The 18,140-nt window shown below is 49.1% G+C and overlaps 1 long non-coding RNA gene across 1 annotated transcript; it reads left to right on the forward strand.

The window, feature by feature from the left end:
* The first annotated feature begins 2,818 nt into the window (after positions 1-2,818).
* Positions 2,819-17,821, forward strand: LOC126913357 (uncharacterized). Its single transcript, XR_007708506.1, has 3 exons — positions 2,819-2,903; positions 14,110-14,189; positions 17,712-17,821. It is a non-coding gene; the product is annotated as an uncharacterized LOC126913357 (long non-coding RNA).
* Positions 17,822-18,140: the final 319 nt, after the last annotated feature.

Genomic DNA, 18,140 nt, shown 5'->3' on the forward strand with positions numbered 1-18,140 from the left:
CGCGCCGGGGGGATGCTGCGGGACGGGGAGCGGGGGCGGGCGGAGCTCGCTTACCCGCTTGGGCCCCCTCCGGGGGGCTCGGAGGGGGGTGTTGTGGGGTCGGGGGTGGGGGTGGGGGAAAAAATCGGCGAGTTCAAAAAAGAAAAAGGGCGGAAAGCGCAGCCCCCGCTTGCCGGCGCCCCAGGCTGGGGGTTATTGGCGGGGTGCGGGAGCCTCCCGCTTTGCTTTTGGCTGCGGGAGGGGGGGGGGGGGGGGCGGCTAGGTTTGCTTTGGGGCTTTTTGTCTTTCTTGCTTTTTCTCCTCCTGCCGGCCTTTTTTTTTTTTTCTTTTCTTTTCTTTTTTTTTTTTCTTTTCGCCTCGAAAGGGGGGATTCTCACCGCGATCTGCGGGAGCGCAAAAAAGAGAGGGGGGGGGGAAGGGAGGGGAGGGGGGGGGGGAAAGGGAGAGAAGCGTGCGGGGGCTGCACGGGGGGCTGCAGCCCACAGGTTGCGGGGGGAGCGGGGGGGGGGGGGGACGGCGACTTCACGCACTCACTCACACGCACACGCACACTCTTCCCAAAGGGCTGGGAGGAGGCAGGTTGGGAAGGGAGCAAAGTTCCTTGAAAACCAGTGTCCTGCTCTTATTGCATCAAAGCAGTCAGGAGAAAAATAATAATAATAAAAATAATAATAATAAAAAAGAAGAAAGCCCCGCAGGAGAAGGAAGAGGGGATGCGAAGCTCCCCTTCCCTCCCCCTTTCTTCTGCAGGAGGAGAAAAAGTCTCTCCCGGCGCAGCGAGCTGCTGGGAAGCTTGGTATGAAGCAAAGTTGTGTTTCGATCGGCTCTGTTCAACCTCCCGCTTTCCTCTTCCAAGATTTGCAAAGGCAAAAAAAAAAATAATAATAATAATAAAACAGTGGGAAAAAAAGCCCCCCAAAAAGGCAAACAAACAAAAAAAAAAGGGCAAAAAAGAAAAAGAAAAAAGTTTTCTGCAAAATTAGAGTGGTTGCTTGCAAAGTCTGCAGAGGAGCGGTAAAAACGGGGGGGAAGGAAGGGGGAAAAAAAAATGAGAAAAGAGGAAAAAAAAAAAATCCACTTTGTAGATCTCCCAACACTTTTCCCCTGGAGAAGTTTCTAAAGAGACTGAATACTGCAGAACAGGCTGTCTTTTAAATAGACTGCCCCTGGCTGCCTGCCAGCCCCTAGCTGCAATTTGAGATCCCAATGACACCTCAGCTTGACTGGGTGCCAGCAGCCAGGGCCCTATCAGTGCACACTCGAGCCGGTGGGGGTGGGGTGCGCAGCTTCTGACTTCTGGGCTTCAAACCCCGGGCAGTGATCAAGGATAATATTATGAGGAGAGACAAGGGGAGGAGGAGGGGGAAGGGGAAGGCGAGGATGGGGAGGGGAGAGACAGGGGAAGAGAAAAAAAAAAAAGAAAAAAAAAGTTGAGATCTTCACGGTTTAAAAAAAAAAAAAAAAAAAAGGATAGAAGGAGAAAAGTGGTTGCAATTGGGTTGCGAGGCAGTTTGGGCTGCGGGGAGCCTGGGAGGGAGAGGTCAGAGTGCTGAGTTTGGGGAGGGAAGAGGGGGGTGCATTAGCAGGGCCTGATCCTGCTGCTCTCAGTCTCGCTTGGGGTGGAGACCCCCCGTCCCCTGCCCGGGTGGCTGGGGACCCTCGGCGAAGGGGGACCGGGTGCGTGCACCCCACCATCAGCTCCAAAGGTGAGATTGGCAGGGAGATGGCTGGGTGGGTGCCAGGGAGCTGCTCTCGCCCACCCTGCTCCCAGGAGGAGCCTTTGTGTGTGCGGCGTGCCCAGCTCTCCTCTCCCACCCACCCCAGCCTGGGCGAGGGGTGAAAAGGCAGGGGGCTTTTCCCAGTGCCAGGCTGTGCCCCTGACACCCCCAAACAGCAAGGGTTAACGCGTCCGGACAGGGAGCAGGAGGGCGGGCTGGGCTGCTTGTAAGAACTGTGTTAGATTCCTCTTTGGAAAAGTTCGCTGTTGCTCAGGGCATGCCAGAAAACAAGGGGAATTTTGCCATGCGAAGTCCAATTTGCACGTTTTAGCTCATTCTTCTTCTGCCTCTTGCCCTGCACAAAAGTGTGTGTGGGGGGGAGAAGTTTAAAAATAAAATAAAAAAAGACTTTGCAGTGCTCATCCTCTGTCCTGGACAGCTTGCGGTTTGCTGCCTTTTGTTCCACCGCTGCATTCCTCAGCGTTACAGCTCTCCGGGCCCTGGTCCTTTGCACTTGCCTCCCTCAGTGCTCATTCATTGCTAGGAGTGGGGAAGCTGGAAGCGTGGCAAAGGGAATCTCCAAAATTGCCTCGTGCAGCCCCGTGGCCAGCCCAGGCAGCTGTGCGCAGGGATGTTACACCTGGAGGAGCGGCTGGGAGATCGCTCCCCAGCACAAGCCCACGGTTATCTACCAGGGAAACTGGAAGGCATCAGGCAATTCTGGGTGAGGTTCACGGGCAATTCAAGTCACCCCCCCTTCCACACATGCACACGCTCCTCCAGAGCCTCATATTCCCCAGGTTTCTTTTTAGATCAGGCAGCTATGCAGCTGCATTGCATGGATTTTGCCACTAGAATGCACCCTTATCTATGGTAAGAGGATGGGTGCTTGCTTAAAAACGTTAACTCTTTCTTCACCAAAATTTCCCCGCTTAAGACTTTTTTTTTTTTTTTGCACATCTCAGGTGTTCCTTGTTTTACTGCCTTCCTACCCCACGGGAGCTCTGGAGTAAGGATCAGCTCCCTGCCGTCCTTTTTTGACCCCCCTCTTTTCAAAAAAGGCCACATTTCTGAGCTTTTTTTTTCTCTTTCTCTCAGCCAGCAGGTTTTCCAGAGGTTTTATTTGATCATACCTGAACCTCTGCTTAGATCCCAGTTAACTGCTACAAAATAGGCACCCCTAAGGTAAGAAAAGCAACCCCTTTGGATTTTATCTAGAAGCATTATTAAATGGTTTCTCCAGTTGACACTTATGACTTTTACAGCATATTAATTGCATCCTGCTGCTGATTTTTATGAGGCTCTGCTGCTGGTCTGACTGGGTGCCTTGCAGAAAATAGCACCGGGCAGAGGAGCACTTCTCACCTGGAGATTTGGAGATTTTTTTTTTGTCACTTTGTGACAGGGCAGGAGAGAGTTGGCTTTCCTTTTTCTCTCTGCCACCCTGTAAGAAACAGAGTTTCCCAAATAATTTCTGCTGCGGAGACTGCAAGAGTATGGAGAGGGGTGGCGGGGAGGTTTCCCTCCCACTCCAGCCTGCAGGACACAAAGCGGCGAGGCGTGTAGGGAGCTGCCTCCATGCAGCCCAGCTGCAAGCCCTGGCACAGGAGAATTGGGCACGGTTGGATCGCTACGGGGCAGGGATCCTGCGAGGCAGCCCCAGGGAAGCTGCCCTAATTTCGGGCTGCCTGGGAGCTGTCTCCCGGGCTTTCAGAGCAGGCCACATCCAAGTGGTGTGAAGTTGTCCTGAGGCCACCCTCGCTTCCCTCCTACGCTGAGCTGAGAGGCTGTGTCGGGACCTTTATCCATCACAGTGCACCTGGAAACTCTGTCAGACGCTCAACCAGGGGAAGGTAAAGTTTTAGCCATGAGACGTGCCCTGATAACAGGTTTTCTGCCAAAATATTTAAGTGGCCTTAACCATGAGGATCCATACTCCTGAGCCCACGAGTAGGGATGGAGTTGCAGATGAACGCTTGGTGTGTGCCATCATGCTCCTCACAAGGGCTCGCTTCTTGACATTTGTGCTGATGCTCCAAAAAAAACCCACTGCCCTGGGAACAAAAGACAGCAATGGGGCAGTGTACGGCTGGTCACGAGCTGTAGCAGAGCCCACAGCTCATGAAGATCTCATTTCTCCTGGCTTTTTCTCTTCCAGGGGAGATCACAATGATGTTTTATGTTTAAAAGACATGCTTTCTTATTTTGGGGGAATGAACAAGAGGAAACCAAGGTTTCTGTTAGAGTCTGTTAATATACTTCATTGCTATAGGCTCTATTTGTTACATATGGCTCCTTCTTGGAAAAAAAGAAAAAAGGAAAAAAAAAAAAGAGAAGTAGTCATTTGGAAAAGAGTTACCATTCTTTATATCTCAGATACGTCACACTTCATTATGATACTCTCTGTAATGTGCAAAAGCACTGACTTTCCTGGGCATGATAATGAAGATGAAACATGTGCTTTAATCAGTTTGGGCTAATCTGTGTGTTTTGGAGGCACTCAGAACATCAAACAAGTTCAGGCAATCTAGAAAGATTAAGGGCTGAATCACAGATACATGAATGAGATTTTTTTTTTCTTCTCCCTCCAAAACCACTGTCCAGTTGGTATAGATCTGTAGGAAAATAATGCTTATACAGGAGATTTTTTTTTTTCATGTGCAAGTATTAAAAAACACCAACAGGTTGTGAAATCAGGTGCCTCAAGCATCATTACGAAAAGAGCCGATATTTCATCCTTAGTGCAAAAAATCCCAGAGGGCAAAATGACAAGTGACAAAAGCGGAACTGATGGGGCAAGCCTGGGGGAGAAGCACAAAAAGGGAAGATGGGCAACAGCAGGCAGTGCAGACACCAACATGCTACTTCACTTCACATGGAGACTGGGTTGAGAATCGGGAGTAAAATCGGATTCCTTCCCAAGATGTTTGTCCTTCTCTTGGATGGTGCCTCCATCCCTGCAATGCTAACCCCAAGAGGTGTTCACAGCTTCACGCCAGGAGCCCCTTTCCAGCAGGCGCGAGCAGCCCGCGCTGCAGCGGTGGGTGTAGTAGAGCTAGCGAGGGCTAGGTGGCATACTGGATTCGTTGGAGTCACCTCCAAGGACTTCCTTCCACATCCAGCAAGGGCTAGGCTGAATGAAATTATCTCTTTGCAGGCAGCTTTCTGTGTCATTAAAAAAACAAAGCAACCGATGCTTCCAGTGAAGACAGCATCAATGTTTTGCTTTCTAACATGCCTCATGGGGGTATCAATTTTAAACCGCATGTAGGAATGGAGTCTCCCCTCACCAGATCAGCGCCTGGGTGTTCTGCGTGCCTGCGTTGGCTCCGTTTCACGTTATCAAGGCTCGGCTGCCAAGATTTCCAGCGATGCCTGGTGACTGGGGTGCCTCCATCTCCCATTGCTACCCGAGTCACCTTGCAAGGTGTGGGGGACATCAGCTCCTGCGCATCGCAAGGCCCTTTTGCAAGAGCCAGAGCTTAAAGCCTGTACTGGATATTTAAACGATAGAGGCAGAACTTGCTCAGGGGACAAATTCCTCTTGCCTGAGCACAGACGAAATTAGTTTCTTTTGCTAACAGGGAAAAGACAGATGTTTCATCACGAGCAGACAGCAGAGGTTCCCCTTTGCGCCTTCCCGGCCGGTGCAGAGAGCTGAGGCCTTTGCCTTGCTCGAAGGGCCTGAGCGGGGTCCTTGAGCGTGGGCAAGTGGCTCGGTGTCCCCCAGGCACACACGTGGGGCCATTTTCCCCCTCCCAGCCCCGCAGGCACGGACCTGTGTACGCGGTTGTGCTTGCTTGGGATGTCAGGGCAGCGCAGTTTGTCTCTGGGGAGGAGGCTGGCCTAGTTCCAGAGGCTCGGGAGGGCCGGGGAGGAGTTGCAAAAGCAGCTTCATCTTCCCCTGTCTGCCACAGGGCCGGTGAGGCTCCTGTATATCAGAGGGAACCGGGTGGGTTCAGACAGCTGCCTTCGAAAGCGGTTGGGAATCTTCTTCTCGAGGTGCTCGGCAAGCTCAAAATATCCCCATGATTCGCTCGCTTTCCACCTCCACCTTCCCCCGCTCCGTGCTGCCCACATTCTTTTTTTGTTATTAATTGTTTTAGATTCAGACAATGCCTCTCCTTTGGCCTCAGGCAGGCGCACTGGCTGAATCACTAAAACACTTTAACACACATCTGCTGAGGCAGCAAAAATCGGTATCTCTCCTGCTCTCCTTTTTTTTTTTTTTCCTCTCCCTTTCTCTGCCTCTCCAGTATCACAGTCAAAAGGTGACCGAGGCACAAAGTAGAGCTGGAATTGGCTGAAAAGAGAAAGTGCTCCCAGCTGAAGGGCAGAAAACACCTGCATCTAATAAAAACAAATGAGAAACATCATCAATAACCAGTAGAAAAAAAATGGCATAAATAAAAGGAAAAGTATAAATTCAGATGGTCTCTGGGAAACTTGAACAGATGCCCCAGCCTGCTGGCTTCTGGAGGTATTGTCTAGTTATTTGCCTTGTGATGCAGTGAAATACAGAGGGTTGCCATGTCTCTCTGGCATAAAGTAAGGAGCTTTAGAAACCTTGCTGATGCCACGGTGATGGGTGGCTCATAAATAAGTCAGATTGTTTCCCTGGGGGGAGAGGGGCGTCTCCTGGAAGAAGCAAGCATCCTCTGAAGGGCTTTCCTTTTGTCCCCTGTAAAGCATTGCACATTTTGCTGGGAGCATTAGGAAAAGGGTTTAGGGAAGCAAGCATGCTTGGAATTGACCAAGCAAACAGAGGTTTCTTACAGGTATGCTCACTGTGATGTGGGGAGGCACTTTGCCTCCATGATCATGTACCTGCTGCCTGGCCCCATGAACTTGTGATAAGCGGTGGTTTATCTGCAGGAGATGACTCCTGACTGTGACCATCAGCTCCCTCCAAGCCTGCTGTGTCTGCTCACTCCTGAAGAGGTGTAATTTTCATAGAGAGCCCTGGGGTGGATATCTAGCTGCACCATTGTGAGGAGAGGCTATGGATGGTTTGGAGGCTTCCTAAAGGTGAGGAGACGTGACCTTTCCAGCTGGGCTCTGAGGAGAGCTCAGAAACCAGGCTGCCTTTTCTGCTGAAGTGCTGCAGAGGTTCCCTGGGGACATCCAAAATACTTGGGGTTTTGGGGATGGGAAGAACTGCCAGTGCCTTTTTATATTCCTTCTGACTAGGGAAAACTCCTTCCTTTCTTCTCCCTTCAGTTAGCGCACCTTGATTTCTTGCAGAATCTCCTGCTGTGTGATCAGAGGTCTGTGTATAGCCTCCTTTATTAAAGTTGTGCCACTCAAAGGACAGGTGAGATCCTCACCAATTTAATCCAGGCTGAGGCTTCATGGGGGCCTCAGCCTCCATGTTGTGAAAGAAAAATATCCTGTCTCCATCCCATCCCAGAAACTCACCCGAAGCCTCATCCCTGAAGGTCTGCAGAGCACTGTAAGGTCAGGAATACGTGTAGTCTTTTGGCGTCCTGCTGAGACGGTGGGGACAACAGCTTCTGTGATGGGGACGTAGGCTCATGCAAGACTTGATGGAGACGGACCCAAACCAGAGGGGCCCACAAACGCTGCTTGGATACATCCTCTTCTTAGCCGCCAGTAACTGGCCTGGATGTGGGCTCATGATTATATCCCTGAAGTAATTCCCTGGACTTCCCCTTGCCCCCACTCTATAATTATTCAGAGTTATTTTCTAATGGCTGTCCTGCCACTTGTTTTCTTTCTGGCTTTCTTCTTCTTCTGAGTAATGAAAACACATCAGTGGCCTTTTTCCAAGAACAGTTATTAAAGCAATCACCCCCGCCTGTCCCCCTCCCCTCGTTTAAAGCCTATCAAGCTCCATTGGATTTGTGGCCAGCATTTGCATCGAATTACTATTTTGGGGTTGCCAAAAAAAGCACAACCAGAAAGTTTTTGGGGAAAAAAGTAAAAAAAAAGTTAAAAAAAAAAAAGTGGAGGAGAGAGAAAGTTATAATCTTCCCAGATCGCTATTAATTACGTTTACAATAATTACACTGTTCCGGACGGTTACACTGCTGACATGCAGGAGGATCAGCTCTTGCGGGGGAACCTGTGTGTGCATCTCGTCTTTGCCTTTCCTCTAGAACAAGACTCGCAGCTGATGCTGGGATGCCTCCATCCCCAGCAGGCTGGAGAGGATAATGAGGGTGAATGGTTTCACCCACTCAGCGGCAAAGCTTGCTCCGATGAATGGGTCCCAGCTCAGCTTGCCAGTTTGCCTTCTCCTCTGAGGACTGGGGGTAACTGTCTAAAGCTGTTGTCCAAGACAAAGAAGAATTAAGGTACACCACCACCTGGTCATGGGCTGAGGTTGCCTTCATTCAAGTCTCCCAGGAATTTGCCCTTGCATGGATGGGTCTAATGCTCAACCACAGAGATTTCGAGCAGCCCTGGCGTGTCAGACCATTGCTGATTTATCCAGAGGGGTGTAGCGACTAGGGAAGAGAGCAGAGACGTCAAAAAGCATCAAGGTCTCTTCCAACCAGCCCCTTCTCCTGATGACTTTCTGAGGCCACCATCCTCCCCAGTCTCCTGCAGTGCTGGGATCCCTAACAAGTCTCTCTCTAGCACCACAGTGCAACTTATCATCTCCTCTCCTTGCCTCTGCTTGACAGTTCCTACTTGAAACCCCCCTCTCTTGTCCCAAGACAGAGGTGTGGGGATGTAAATACTCATCAGAAGCAAAACCTCAAAGGCATTAAAATAACACATTTTGACAGTGACCCAGTTATCTGTGTTTTCAGAGCTGTTCCACTTCAGACCCATCAAAAGCTTTGGATCCCACATATTCTCACCTGGAATGTGATATATTTCATCCCTTACACCAAATGCCTTCCCAGAAACTGCATATCACACAGACTACTCGGTGAAGAGCACAAACACCCACTTACCAGTGGGGAAACATTTTTATACAACATCCACTTCATCTCCAGCCTGTGAATGCTGATCCTCAAGGGTAAGCTAAAATAATACTGACTCTTGAACTAAAATTCATAACTCTCCTGGCTGTGACAAATCACGGCCTCAACAAGAGATATTCATTTTATGGCATATTACAGCTTCTCTTACAATTTACCCGTCCCCCGGGATCCTAAAGGCAGTAATTATCTGTCTGTCCATCCAGGACCAACAGCCTTCCCTCCTCCCCTTTTCCAGCATCCTTTTCCACTCTCCAGTTGCCGGCTCCCTTAACGCAGGCAGCTGCAGTCATCAAAGTGCTGAGCCATGTGTGGTGTTCGTAAGCCAAGGACAGATTTCTCCTGCACTCCTGACAAATGGCTTGCAGCAGCGCTCCCAAACTGTTGCCCCACTTCTGCTGTAGTAGCAAAAGCGCAGAGGTCAAGAGCTGTGGGATCTGCTAGCAGGCTGCTACCTCAACTCCCTCACCTGGTTGGTGAAGGGAGACATTTCCACCCTGTGAACAAGACGTCCTTTGCCTTGCACTTTGCTTTCGCTCGGAAACATCCCCACTCCCGTTTCTGCCCTTCTGGCCCCCCGGTGGAGCTGAGCATTGCTCACGGACGATCCAGCAAGTCTTTGCCACCTTCCCAACCTCTGTGTGCCCTCTGACAAATGGCCCCTGGGACACACTGGCCCGAAGTGTTGAGAGTGGCCCATAAAACCTTGTTTGAAAACCCATAAATCATTGTTTCCCTCAGTATTAAAAGAAATACTAAAAATGTGGTATTAAAACATATATATATATAAAATTATATTTACTAATATATATATATATATATATATATAAAGGGCACATATGAATTATATATATATATATAAAGTATATATATTTTTTTCATTTACAGATATTTCACGTTAGGCTCAGAGAGAGAGGGAAAGGCAGATGCCTGTGCACTGGGTTGATGCTGACTCCTCGGAAAAGCCATCGGGAGGTTAAGCAGAGAACACAAGCGCCTTGGCCAGAGCCAGCACCCTCACGGAGCTGTGCTGGGAAATGGTTACGATTCCTGCACTTCTGCAGCCCGGGGAAATGCGGTGACTCAACACGCTCGTGCCAGTGGGCGACATCTCCGTGTCGTGATGCATGTAAGCGCATCAGGAATCAATTGAGTATTCCCCCCGTGCGTCAGGCTGACAGGAACTCACTCAGACCAGAGGCATGCTCCGGCACATGTGACGTCGCGTCTTTGAAGGCACTGCTCGCAATGGTTTCGGGAAAATGCCAGCCAACTGTGGGCTGCTTGGCAAGAGGACAATAACGGGAACAGGGCAAGGAAACTGAGCCCTCCTATGATAGGAAATTCCAGGAGAGCTTCTCCATAGCAATGGGTCTCATGTCTTGCTGGGATGCATGGCCCTTTGGTCACCATCCGCCTGTCTGGAACGAGTCTGGTGTGAATGATGCCCTTAGACACTGGGCTTCCTCTAGGACAGCTAACTTGCATTTCAGATGAGAGCCTGGGGATGAACAAGTATATGCAAAAAAGGCATCAGAGGAATATAGGCTCAAGAGGAATGAGCAGCAGCTTAACAGGGTAGACGTAAAAGAACACAGTGTCATGAGGAGCAGGCAAGTTGCAAGAGTTAGGAAGAGGAGTGGGGTTTTTCCTTTCCAGCAGCATGAGCGAGCTGGAGAGCTCTTTCTTGGTGCTGACATGTCACATTAGGAAGCTGCACAAGCAAATGAGCATCCTGGCAATGGCACCAACACTGCAGACATTCATATACCAGCATGATGGATTCTTCCTCAGAAGGACAAGAACTTAATCTATGAACAAAATGAATAAATTTCAGCCAAAGGAAAAAAAATCATGCCTCCCACTTGCCTTCATTTTTATGGCCCATTTGCATGCTTTTTCCAGAGTTTTCAGCAGCCTCCTCAATCTTCCTGCAGAAATCCCTCAGGACAGCCTGATCCAATATAAACTTTACTGTAGCTGCTTTCCCAGGTGACTGGCTCCTGTAGCTATTCTCTCTGCTCTAGCTCTGCCCAAAGCCACTACTTGCTGCCAAATCCTTGATGTTTTTCTGAGGTCCCCATGAATACCACATGTGGCTTGATTTCCCATCTTTTCCTTTAAGCCCCCTTTGTCTGCCTCTTATAGTCTCAGGTTTTCAAAGAGTGGGCAGAGTTTTCCAGGCTTGCACTGTATGTCTTGCAGCCCACAGGAAGCATCCTAAATCTGAACATATTTCAAGTGCAGTGGTGCTAGATGTCGGAGGGGTCCCATCTCCATCCTTCCACCACCTCATCCTTGACTTTACTCACACTCTTCCAAGTCAGTATTGTAGCCTATATGCCCTGACAAACCATGCTTGGAGACTCCACCCCAGCTCTCCGTACATACCTAAAAGTTGGCTGTCTGGCTGAACGTACCTGTCGCGCTTCTTCATGGTTGAAGACAGGCGTGAGGGATCTGGGACTTTTGTTGGATGCTGAGAAATGCTGTCCTTTCCAGGACACTTGACTGAATGGTGACTGCTCCAGTGCCCTCAGGGCTAAAGCCTTCAGTCCTTCTTCCAAAAGAGTCCGACTTTTGTGCCTCGGACTGCATGGCTTTTCCAGCAGGCTCAGGAGCCCTTTGGCCAAGGGCTGCTTGGCTTCCAAGGCCGGGCAGGGGTGGATGGCTGCGGCCACCTGGGTACAGCTGCAGCTTGCATGGGATGGCTTAGGCTTGCTCATGCCTGCATCCATTCCAGCTGCTGGGTGAGCCAGAAAGGCTGCTCTTGTAGCTGAAAGTGTAGCTGGAGAGTGGCTGTGGACAAAGTTTGGAATGAGGACTTCTGTTCCTGGAGCGTCCTGGACACAGTTTTAACTGAGCAGGATACATGTGGCTGCCGAGTACCAACACTAATCTTTTTCCCCTCTACCATAACCAGTTTCCATAAGCATTGTGAGGCTCAGGAAAAGAAAAAAACAAACAAACAAACAAAGAAGAAGAAAAAAAAACAAACAAAAAACCCAAACACAACCCTCTGTGGAGGGAACAGATTAGTTAAGCGAATACATTTCCTGTACATCAAATGGGCGAAGACATACAGGTTTCCCGGTTTCCAGGGCACTGTAAAATGAAACACAATAGCAAGGCGGAATGAGATTAATGGGAAAAATGTCATGCTCTGCTCTCAGCCAGAGCAGCCGCACCAAAAACAGTGGGACCACGCCAGTGGAGCTACGAGCAGGATTTTGCCTCGAATCTGTTAAATGAGGACATTACCAGAGTACCAGATTACACAGCCGAGTTCTCTGAAACAAATCCTGCTAAAGCAGAAAGGATTTGTTAGAAGGCTGCAAGGTCAGGGAAGCAAGATTATTGGTTTAGCAGCCTTCTGCTGTGCTGGGGACCCCAGGCAATGGCAAGCGTGGTTCTGCCCAGCATTTCACGTCTTTTGCTTTGTCATTTAAAAACTTGTGAAAAGGAGAATGAGATGTTCTCCTTTCTTTCTCTTCAATATTTGCACAGTTGGAATCACTCTTGCTCTGTGCTTCCCCCCCCCCCCCCCCCCGCTTCAGAAAACAAGTGCTTCAATGCCCTTATTTTCTAAATAAACTGAACATGCCCACACAAGTGCACCCACGAATATTAGCAGCCCAGAGCGCATGACCACAACAACGAACCATTTTGTCGTGCAGCGTTCATGAATATCCTGTTCATACCAGCTGAGCCCCCTGCTCATAAACAGCTCCATGGCTGCTGTTAACCAGCAGCCCTCCACTAATAATCTACCCTCTTCAGCCTCGTACCCTTGGGTGACCTCCTGTTAAAAGACCCCACTATCGCTGCACAAATTGGCCACAATTAATCAATGTAGCTCAAGGATTGCAAATTACTTTCACCTTTGCCAGCCCTTGTTTTCAAGGGACCCTACAATAACAAACCAAGATCCACTGCTGGCAAAATAGTCACATGTATATATATATACACATACACACACACTTTTTTTTTTTTCCAAAACACCAAAACAGCTAAATAAAATCTTTTTATTTTATTTTATTTTATTTTATTTTATTTTAATTATTTTTTTTCCCAGTCCTTTCTTCTATTGAAACTTATAGCCCAATCTTTGATTAACATTAGCACAAAGACACCATATTTTTGGGGTAAAGACAGAGATCAATTTTAACACGCTATGCGTCCAATCAGGAAAAAAAAAGGAACTCCCAATGACACAGCTCTGACCCTATAAAGGCTCGTGCTGCTGTCCAGTCCAGGGGGATGTCACCCGCCTTATGTGTGGACATGTCCCCTTCTGGTGTGGTGCCCACCCTAAGGACTGCAAGACGTTATGACAGCCGTGACGGGGGTGCTAAGCAGTTAAATAGCATGGGCAGGCACGTGCTGGTGCTTGAGCCCCTGTCCTGTTTAATTTGCTTGTGCAGCTGCAGCCACAGCCTCTGGTTTGCAGCACCCCTTTCTCAGGTGGCTTTGCTGGTGGCTGAGTCCCTCTATCCTACAGCGGGTACTTCATTTCAGGCGCTCTCCTCTACCTGGTCACCAGTTTTCATGAAACATGTGGAAATGTTACAACTCTGAGGACCCCGCAGTGTTGTCAGTTTTGGTTGCAACGCGCCAGCGTGTTGTGAAGCTATTGCAAAGTCATGGAGTGGCAGATGCAGAAATGCCCCTACTTCCGAGTGTCACACTGTCGTGGTGGCATTTTATCCTTCAGAAGCCTCCGCCAAAGCCGCAGTCTGGAATTTGTCCTGCTTCACCTTGTTTTAGCACCTGGGCTTGAAACGAATTTCAAAACCAGAGGGAAACACAAAGAGCTGGCACACAGTGGGGTCCTGGCTCTGATCTCTCCAGAGCCACTGACTCAGTCTGTGATCTTCAGCAAGACTGTTGACCTGCCTGTGCTTTGTGCTACACAGCTGGAAAATGGAGAAAAAAAAAAAAGCAAAAAAAAGCAATGGGAACTTCACTGAAAAGAGCAGATGCAGAGATTTTCTAGATAAACAAATCACCCAAACCCTGCCACTCCAATTCCCTCCCCCCCATCCTGATGTCTTCTTTGCACCTTATAGTTCAAGCAAGAAGCAGTTTAAAGTGGAAAGTCTGGGGCTGTTTTTTCTTACATGTCCTGGATCCTCCTTTAACTGTGAAAATGTTCAAAGTGAAAACTTGACCTGGCAACAGTTTCTGCATGACCTCGCTTTGGCTGTGAAATCCACTTCAGCTTTGCAGGAGCAGATTTTTATAGTCTTCTCTGGTAAAGGAACAAAAAGATTTTTATTATTATTATTATTATTTTTCTTCAAGAGGAAACTTCATACAGGCTGTGTGTTATGCTTTCTCCCAGCGCTCAAGGTCAAATCAGCAGTTCTCTTCTCACTGTTCCCCACTCACTTTATATCACCCAAAAAATAAATCCCTTCCCCTCTCTCTCCCTACAGATATTCCCCAGCAGCAGCAGCAAGAAATGACAGAAGCGCGAGCAGGCAGCGTGACATTCCTGCCATTGCAGCCACACACGGTAAAGCCTCACATCTAGGCAAAGGGATCTCGTAGCTTCAAGTTGCTAATTATAATGCCTAAAGGCAGTGTGACAAATGCTGCCTCCTAATTCAAAGGAGAAATGATCCATGGGATCCCTGTGCTATCCAGGGCTCCCAGGCCCAAATTCCCTATAGTGCGAGTCACGGCACTGGGGATAAGCACCACTAACCTCGAGCTCGAGGGTGGCCAAAGCCACTGCTGGTGAAGATTTGGTATGAGTGCTGTCCAGCTCAGTAGTTAGTGCAGGATCAGGAGCTGTGGCTGAACATCTGGGGCTCAGCTGGAGCTAACTCGAGCCTCCTAAAGCACCCCATGCCAAAATGGCCTCTGCTGAACACTGCTGTAACTTGCTGCAGGCTGTGTTTGCCAGGGCACTGCATGCAGCACCAGCCATGTACTGGTCGAGAAAGCATTTTTGTTTGCAGAAAAGGCTTCCTGGTGTGTGGCAGTGGCTGTTCGCATGCACAGCTGGTATTTCTTGCAGCTTGGCCAGACCCACAAGCGCTTGCAGCTCTGCAAGTGAGGATTTATGTGCTTCGGCTCTCTTACAAAGTTGAACTTGAGGTGATAACAAATTCTGAATGATGTGCTAAAAAAGCAACAGATATACAATAAAGGCTGATCCTAACCTGGAAAGTCTTTCCCTCCTGGTCTGACCCTTGGAAAAGACAGCCTGGTCTCTAACACTGACCTTTCCCGTGGCCATAGGCAAGGCGTCTCAACTTCTTAGCCTCATATGGTGGGGATAATAGACATTGACTTTTACTTGGCCAGCTCACACCTGTGTTTTCTGGGCTTGGCTTGGGGCACAGCATGTGCCAGGGACTGTTCCCTGTAAGGCTTGTGAAGGTGACTACTGCAGCATGGAGGAGGGAAGGGAAGGGAATTCAGCTGCAAGCCAAGCTGAGCTGGCTTGTGCCAGTCAGACTGCGGAGCACGGTCCCCGATCTCTTAGTTACGGGGATATATATGGCCTGCATTTCCAGGACTGTAAATGAGACATCACATCATCAGGGTCAAGAGAGTAACACACTAAGGAAAGGGATACAGGCCAAGGACATATTACCGTATTATCTTATTATTCCTCTACACTCTCTTTCAATCAGACTGTGTTCCCCGTGCAGCTTTTTACACGGTTATGGGCTCCTTGGGGGCAGAGACCATCTTTTAGCTACATTTGTACAGCCGCAGAAACAATGAGGTCATGTCCTTGATGAGGACTTCCACACACTAGTGATGCTAATGATGCCTGGATGCTTGTGGGGAGGGCGAAGGAGGGCTCCCCTGCTGAGATACTACTCGACAGCCGAGGCAAAGGTCTGCTCGCTTGCCTCACTCATTCCAAGTAGGTGGAGGTTTGGTCGCAGCCATCCAAGGAATGCCTGTATGACATTTTGCAGCCAGACAGGTCATTTCTCTGTCAGAGATGTTCCCACGCTGGGAAATGTTCACCCACAGCTCCACCTGCTTGAGCATTGCCCCTGCCACCAGAAGGGTTTGTGCCCACATGTGACTGCGATGTGAGGTCCTGGGGAAGGCTGTCAGAAGTCTCTTTGAGGCAACTTTTTATTAGGTGTTGGATGTCATAGCAAAGGGTTACTTTCCCTATAAAAGCTAATGTAGGAAAGAATCATGCTGTCAGCTCAGCCCTCCTACAAACCGCTGGCAGATTGAGTTCATGAGGGGAGCGGAGGTGGTGGGATGAACCACGCTGCGTTACAGGGCATGGCCAGGTGAGCTGCAGAGCTTGTGAAGCCTGCTTCTTGCTAAGAGTTTGACGTGTGAGGGGGCTGATGTTCAGCAACATCAGTTCCTCCTGCACAGCTGGGGCACCTCATTGCTTTGGTATCTTCTCTTCCTCCCTGCTCCCTGCTCCATCACCGTGACACTGATGGCTTTGGGAGGACTCTCTTCTCCCCACATTTGCAAGCAAGCTCTTCTGCAACACCTGTAACATCCATGCTTGTCTTTCTGGCCCCTGGCTAATGTGCAGTGGCCCTTCCTTCTGCCCACCATTCACTCCCCTCTGCGCTTCTGGCTGCTTTAAGCAGAAAGAGGTGAAGTGGTTTAGGAAGGGAGGGAAGCAGAGCAGGGAGAAAGGAGTTGGAGAAGCCTGAAAAGGCCATTCAGAGGTTCCCAAATGGGGTCACGTCTCTGTGTACAACTTACTGGGCCATGCTTTACAGGCATTGGCAGGCTCTGATGGAGAGACACTTAGGGGAGGCATAAGCTACTATGAGCAGATGCCTTCCTGTGCATTCCCCCCAGCAGAGCAAAGCAGAATGGCGCATGAGTGTTATATAGGTCTGAGAAATGGGTGATAAAAACTCATTGTGCACTGGCCTGTAGCACATGCTGGGCTTACTCACCCTTGATAGTCAGATACTTGTCAGAGGGGGTGAACTAGTAGGAGAAACATAGCCACCCCTACTCTACATCCACTTTTTGCCTTGTCCTGGGGATCAGAGACTCCTTGGGTCACATTTCTGTACATCCTGCATAGCCCTGCTGCCCTGTACAGATAGGGTAAGAGCCTTGAAAAGCCACAAGTGTGTTTGCACAGCTACAGGCCGCCTGGCAGGTCATGCACTTTAGGGCATTCATGAAAGTCTTGTTGACCAGCCCTTCAGTTCTGCCTGGCAGCTTCACACAAAAACCTCTGAAATCAAAGAGAAGTGCAGGACAAGCCTCAGTGACCAGATAAAAAGGAACAATCCCCAGTTAGCACAAGGTGCACAGCCATCTGTGCTTTCACATAATCCACTAGATGTGGACTTTGGGAGTAGAGGAGGAGCTGGTGTCAGCTTCTTGTGAAACCTACCTACTGCAGTTGGCAAGGCAGCAGGAAAAATGTATGGGATGCTTACAGCTGGACGAGTGTGGCCAGACCCACATGGGTAATGCTATGCCAGGCAAAGCAGGAGGGATGGTGAGGAAGAAGGTGGTGGGGAAAATTAGGAGGTATATTGGTATGATCATGATTGTGGGAGGGAATATTTGCTCAGAACAGGAGAACAGGAGAAGCTGTCACATCTACCACATCCTGGTGACCAAGACAGGAGACTAGGCGCTGGGAAGCCCATTGAAACTGAAGACAGTGACTTTTGGGGTTATATTTAGGAGGGGTAACCTCCATCGTGAGCATTAATCCTGCAGTTCAGTGCTTCTCTTTTCCTTCCCCTAGGAATCATCTCTGGAAAAAACTTTGTCCAAGGGGGCTTTGAATTCTGTTTAAGACAGAGTTGCATGTTTCACCTGTTTTATCCAAACCAATCCACATTTTGCATGGTCTCCTTTTATAACAACATTTCTGCATCACTAATCACTGGTTTTGTTGTTGTTGTTGTTGTTGCTCAGATCTGAACTATTTTTGCTTTTCTCAGAGGGAGAAATTAATGCATAGTATTATATTGACAAAGAGGAGAGGTTTACACTACATCCAGATGTGCCTAGTAGACAGTTGCACAGTGTGTTGTTTCTGTCTTGCATTATCTTTCAGGCTTTGACCCCAACGGTGCAAAGCTGAGCTCCTCAACCAGCAGCACGCTTTGAAAGAGGAACAGAAAGGGAGCAGCCATAGAAAATAATGGTTTCCTGCACTGAGGGCTGGGTGATTGCATGAGACAAGCCCAGGTTTGGATGCTTTTTGTTTCCAGTAGTGCCTGGAGTCCAGGCCCATTGCAGCCACCTGCACACACACTGATCTTGTGTACTGCACTGATCTTGGTGCTTGCTCCAAAACCTTCCTTCCAGCATTCACATCTCCTCCTGCCTAAGGTCATGCTCAGACCTGGGTACAAATATCCCACTTGTGTTTTTCAGGGGCTGGATCTACCTGAAGGTGGCTGAACCCTGTGACAGATGTCCTGCTGTGCACAGAAACACTTGTGCTGATTTTTATTTTTATTTTTTTTCTGTGTGGTGCTCT

Source organism: Cygnus atratus, chromosome 6 (genome assembly GCF_013377495.2).
Source record: "Cygnus atratus isolate AKBS03 ecotype Queensland, Australia chromosome 6, CAtr_DNAZoo_HiC_assembly, whole genome shotgun sequence".
NCBI lineage: Eukaryota > Metazoa > Chordata > Aves > Anseriformes > Anatidae > Cygnus > Cygnus atratus.